The following is a 6,875-nucleotide window of genomic DNA, read 5'->3' as shown; positions in this document are numbered from 1 at the left end:
AAGACATTTTGCCTGTGTAGGGTTTATTGTTAAATAAATACTGGAGAAAATTCCGATCTTTCCATCACATGTGGCACAAAGATAATCTGCCATATAATTACAGATGTTCCTCGATTAATCAAGCACTTTACCACATCACGTGTGTCCGTGTTTACAAACTTTGTTTATTATAGATTTTATGCCTCCATTGCAGTTTATTCGAGCTGGATAAGTTACGAAACCCCATTAAAACTTCACAATAAATTACCTTTTAACTACTTCAGATTGTAGATACATTATGTACCTGTAACAGTAATCATTCGGAACTCCTCACATGTTACATACATGCTAATGATAAGCATCATAACATTTTACCTTGAATTTCCAACGACCATGACGGCAGGAAATATGTTTAGAAAAGTAAACCGACGAATGGATACTATTGAAGCATTACGTAAACTACACGTGTATGCAACTGGGTGTTTCCGCTATGACGTCATCAACAATGATTTATTTATTTACATTCCCTTCAGCACTGAACACTAATTTTATAGCATTATATTGAGGCAATTGTCTTTTTATAGAATAAAAACGATAACTAAACGATCAACTTGTCTGACGTAAGCAATCTAATCTAATTGCACGGTCGAGTGGCTCCACGATCACCTACTATATATAGAATAAAATACAGAATACATATCAATCATATCGACTATATAGTGTAGGTTACTTCGTTTGCTGAAAATCATTTTCATAATTTTACTTTAAATTGTGTTTTATATGGCGAAACAGACACGAACTACTAGTCACCAGTCCTTGTCAATCGCCAAAGTAATTGTAACATATTTACATCAAAAGCAATCTGTTTGAATTACGTGCCCAGTAAACGTAAACATTGGCCGGAAATCGCCGTTACAGATAAATTGAAACATCAATCAATTTTGATTTCGTAATAGTGACGTTAGACAGACAGCTGTTGTGTTTGACCGGTATTGTTTTTTTTTTTTTTTTTGTCAAAACAACATTGTTTATAACGCCATTGTCTTGTTAGATTGACTACATCAAGATAGGATACATTATCGCCAGGTTGTTGGTATCTGCAGTTGAACATTCCGAAGGATGGCATAAAAGCCATACATGTAATACCTTGGAATATAAATGTAATGATAGGCATAGTATATGTGAAATAATGACTCGTCAGTGATGCTAGTTATCGAAGTATCGAAATGCAGAAAGGAAGTCGGTAAACTCACTAACTAAACATTGTATCTCACCAAGAGGTAAGAATACTCATTGCTATAATTTCTTCAGTAAACTCCAACGATAACATTTAAAATCTAGTCTTCAAGACGATCGTGCTTTTTAAAAGTGTTATTGTACTTAAGGGGTAATAACAATAACAACAGAATGTGATCAAACAATTGGCCATGCGCCATCAAACAACAATCACTAAGTCCTTTAGCTTGTCTAGATCTCTGTCGGTAGAGTTGTACCGGATGTAGGGCCACCTGTCTCTATACTGGTAGAGTCCACGGCGACCTATCTATCTATATGACGTCCACGTACATAAATAACACAAAGCGATTCGCTCTGATCATCCAATTTAACGAAATACGGATGAATTGGATCTTTAGGAAAGCAATTTATTGACGAATGAATTTCAGATATGCAGTCAGTCGGTTCGTAGAGTAGTTGATATACTTTCTCTGTTTTAGAGTATCGGGACATCGCTCGATTATTATGGAGGCCGTTCTGAACACAGGGAGTTCTGTTCTAGAATTTGTTCTTGATATCAGTTTATCCTTCCTTATCCATAGAGGCTGCGTCAGGATATAACTCCTCTATCTGAGGGTTAGTGGCAGCAAAATAGGTAAATATCACATTTAAATACGAATTTCTATAATATATAGTCTGTTATAAGTATATAATCCACTGTGTAGGAATTATCAAGATAACTTTCTATAATATATAGTCTGTTCTAAGTATCTTATCCATTTTGTTGGAATTATCAAGATAACTTTCTATAAGTTATAGTCTGTTCTAAGTATTTAATCCATTGTGTTCGAATTATCAAGATAACTTTCTATAATCTATAGTCTGTTCTAAGTATCTCATTCATTGTGTTGGAATTATCAAGATAACTTTCTATAATCTATAGTCTGTTCTAAGTATCTAAACCATTGTGTTGGAATAATCAAGATAACTTTCTATAATCTATAGTCTGTTCTATGTATCTCATTCATTGTGTTGGAATTATCAAGATAACTTTCTATAATCTATAGTCTGTTCTAAGTATCTAAACCCATTGTGTTCGAATTATCAAGATAACTTTCTTTAATCAACAGTAATCACATGGAGCATGAAGAGGTTGCTTTATTAGTTAAGAAATATATTTGGAAGAAAAGTGGCCAATAACAATTAAGGAAAGGGAATAGAAATGAAAATAAAAATTGATTAAGCAAGAGCAAAATATAAACAAAAATATTGATTGGCATCGCCATACAGATCTAGGCCACGACGACACCCTCCATACAGATCTAGGTCACGACGACACCTGCTATACAGATCTAGTCACGACGAGGACACTCGCCATACGGATCAATGTCAAATCGAGGACACCTGCCATACAGATCTAGGTCAAATCGAGGACACCTGCCATACAGATCTAGGTCAAATCGAGGACACCCGCCATACAGATCTAGGTCAAATAGTGTTGACTAACGGAACCACAAGGCATTATTATCAAATAACGCGTCCGACTTTAAGGAAATAAAATATTTCAAATGAGGCTATGATGTCCAAACAGTCGCATCCGTTTGTTTTAATGCTGAATCTTGTATTGATATATGTATTGTATAGCAGATCTCTATTGAGGGTAGGACTATCTACTAGAAGGATTTGAATCTCACCTGCCAGTTTTCATGATTCCCTCTACCTGTTCTCTCCATTTAATGGTAAGATCCATGAGGGAAGGTAATCTAATGAATCCTGATATCGCTATTCTCAGGCCTCGTCCCAATTTATCTAGTCAAAGGAGGGTTGATTGTAAACGTGTTTTTCATCTTATTCAAACATGTAAATTACGTGCACTTTTACATAATCACCCTCTCTTTACAGACATATCACGTGTCTGAAGATGAAGCCAGGCCTGTTAGGATAAAGATCCTCAGCAATAAAAAAAAGAGTTTTCTTTTTATTCTGGACTTAGCCTCATTTTCCCCCGCGTATAGAAAACCGAACTATTGTGAACATGCTACACGCGCCATTAAATACCTATATCCGGCACCTGTCCTACTGTAACAGTATTAATATTAGCGAGTTCTTATCTCCGTAGTTTAACTTGACATAATTTTATAAAAGCAATACATTATGTATATAAAAGAGTTGGACAAAGATTACATAGCTTCCCTTAAAATCTGTTGTATGAATTAAATAATGTAAATCTTTTTTTTAAAGTATCTCTGACGTAGTCAGTTTCCATCAGAGGAAACGCTATGATGAAAGTCGTAAGTTTTCCTTATTTGCCTAGCCCGAGTTTTCTCTGGCCCTGTCACCATGTCTGAGTTTTCTCTGGCCCTGTCACCATGTCTGGTGTAGGGCCCCTACACCAGACACGGTGACAGGGCCAGAGAAAACTCGGGCTAGTATTTGCCCTGCTATACAATGTCGGAACTGGACAAGGAGTTTGATGACAGGGTTTCGTTGAGGCAAAATGAGATGTCTCTGCTTTCAGACCAGACCAGTTTCAGTCGTGATGTATAGATATGGTATATGCATCTAATTTAGTAAAAAACTATACAGCTGTTCATGAAATCTTTGCAATTCATACCAGATCATTAGCTAAGTTTAAATTTCAAAGGAGGCACGACTTATGAAGATATCATAAGAGCTAAACGCTCTATTAACATTTCAAACACGCCATACCTATCATACCATCTGAGGCCGCGGTGGCCGAGTGGTTAAGGTGCCCCGACACTTTATCACTAGCCTCCACCTCTGGGTTGCGAGTTCGAAACCTACGTGGGGCAGTTGCCAGGTACTGACCTGTAGGCCGGTGGTTTTTCTCCGGGTACTCCGGCTTTCCTCCACCTATAAACCTGGCACGTCCTTAAATGACCCTGGCTGTTAATAGGACGTTAGACAAAAACAAACAAAACCAAATCATACCATCTGACAAAGGTCTTCAGACATAGTTTGATGGCTCCAGCTCCAGGCTTTGTGTTCCAGGTTAACCAGCCGACGGTTTCCATTAGGAAAAATCTACACCATCAGCATATCAAGGAATGTAGAGATTTAATTTAATCTGATTTATATTCCAACAATGGTAAACTAGGATTTATTGAAGAAAAAAAACCCCATCTTCCACCACCAAACTTCTCCCAGGAGATGTCAAGTGATGGAATCAATCACATAGGATTATCAGTAATAGCGATTAGGCTTTAAATATACAATTAGTTCGGCTAATTAGTCTGGACCAGAGAAATAAATCGAAAGGAGTTTGGGTTTGTTTAGATTTCTCGGATTTTTTTTTTATTTTTGATTTTTTTATTGAGAGTGTAATGTTTTGTAGATCATGCTTGTTTATATTAAAGGAAAGCCTTCAAGGGTTTGAAACATATTATACTCTATTTTTAAGTTTCCTGGACTAAAGACCAGGGTATTTTTTTTAAATACTGTTATTACTACGGCTAAGGTATACAATACAGTATAGTATATGATGTGGATTGCTCATCGTATAAACATTTGTGCTTCATAAAAAAACAAAAAACAAAAAACGAAAATGAATAAATTGGATTAAGTTGAATACTGTGCAGAGTTTGCTCGCGTGTATTAGATTTCTCAACTCCACTGTGCGTTGTAAATGTTCTGTTGTGAACACTTTTTTACGTTTGTTTGTAACAATATTTGCTCGCTATTTATTTTTGCGCTTTGCCTTTAGCGGGGAAGACATTTTGATATTTACTCAAAATTGATCCTGTGGCGATTATTTTGCAACCTCACTTAGGCTAGAGGATATTAATGTGTGTAGTAGTTCCTTCCATTGTTTATAGAAGGCAATGCTAGTAACACTATGTTTTTTTTAATTAAAATGAATTGATCATCTGCATTTTATATTGTTTTGTGAATCATGGTTATGACTTTAGTGTATATAATAAATTTACATTGTCACCATTTTCAATTATATCTTGTTGTCTGAGAATTATTGTAATTAGCGTAGAGTATAACCATTTATTGTAATTAGCGTAGAGTATAACCATTTATTGTAATTAGCGTAGACTATAACCATTTATTGTAATTAGCGTAGAGAATAACCATCTATTGTAATTAGCGTAGAGTATAACCATTTATTGTAATTAGCGTAGAGTATAACCATTTATTGTAATTAGCGTAGAGTATAACCATTTATTGTAATTAGCGTAGAGTATAACCATTTATTGTAATTAGCGTAGAGTATAACCATTTATTGTAATTAGCGTAGAGTATAACCATTTATTGTAATTAGCGTAGAGTATAACCATTTATTGTAATTAGCGTAGAGTATAACCATTTATTGTAATTAGCGTAGAGTATAACCATTTATTGTAATTAGCGTAGACTATAACCATTTATTGTAATTAGCGTAGAGTATAACCATTTATTGTAATTAGCGTAGAGTATAACCATTTATTGTAATTAGCGTAGACTATAACCGTTTATTGTAATTAGCGTAGAGTATAACCGTTTATTGTAATTAGCGTAGAGTATAACCATTTATTGTAATTAGCGTAGAGTATAACCATTTATTGTAATTAGCGTAGACTATAACCGTTTATTGTAATTAGCGTAGAGTATAACCGTTTATTGTAATTAGCGTAGAGTATAACCATTTATTGTAATTAGCGTAGAGTATAACCATTTCTATACATTTGTCAGTATAAATATTTGTTGGCTATTTATTTTTGTGCTATATTTGATGACTGAGAAATAGCAAATCAAATTCCTGCGAATATTATTAGCTATTCACTAAACAGAAACTTGTTTATATACGGTACGGTGAAAATTTGTATTACAAAACAGCGGGCTGAAGTTAGCAGCGGATTCGTTATTCGTTATTGGGGATTCGAATAACGAATCCGCTGCCAGCAGCGGATTGGGGATTCGGTTTTTTATGTTTAAATGATGTTTCTTTTTATTGACGTTTTGACGATTGAATTGAAATAACAAATCCGTTTCAGCCGTGGATTAGAGATTCAGTTACATATAAGTATTTTTCTTATTATATGTGATTGGGGATATCGAATAACGAACCCGCTGCCAGCAGCGGATTGGGGATTCGAATAACGAATCCGCTGCCAGCAGCAGATTGGGGATTCAGTTTTTTATGTTGAAATGATCTTTCTTTATGTTGACATTTTAATGTTTGGATTCAAATAACGAATCCGCTGCAGCAGTGGATTGGGGATTCAGTTACATATACGTATTTTTCTTATTATAGGTGATTGGGGATTCGAATAATGAATCCGCTGCCAGCAGCGGATTGGGGATTCGAATAACGAATCCGCTGCCAGCAGCGGATTTGGGATTCAGTTTCTTAAGCCTAATTGCTATTTTTATACCCCCGCCATGAAATGGTGGGGGATGGTGGTATAGAGGAGTGTCTTCAGTAATACCAACTATATTTTATGAATGTGGCTAATTATTTGATATTTAAAAAAAAAATATTAGCAACACGAATGAAATATATTTGGTATTACTGAAGATACTGTTAAATATTCTGTTCATTACATTCCATAGTAAAATATACCGAGGCAGCTCAATCTCTCCCAGAATCCATTGTAGTCCCTTGTCAGTGGCTTACAAATGTACGCAAAATTGTGACGTTATATGGCCTATATTCTATCTTACATTATACATCC

Source organism: Pecten maximus, chromosome 18 (assembly GCF_902652985.1).
Source record: "Pecten maximus chromosome 18, xPecMax1.1, whole genome shotgun sequence".
NCBI classification, from domain to species: Eukaryota; Metazoa; Mollusca; class Bivalvia; order Pectinida; family Pectinidae; genus Pecten; species Pecten maximus.
Note: the sequence above shows the minus strand (reverse complement) of the source record.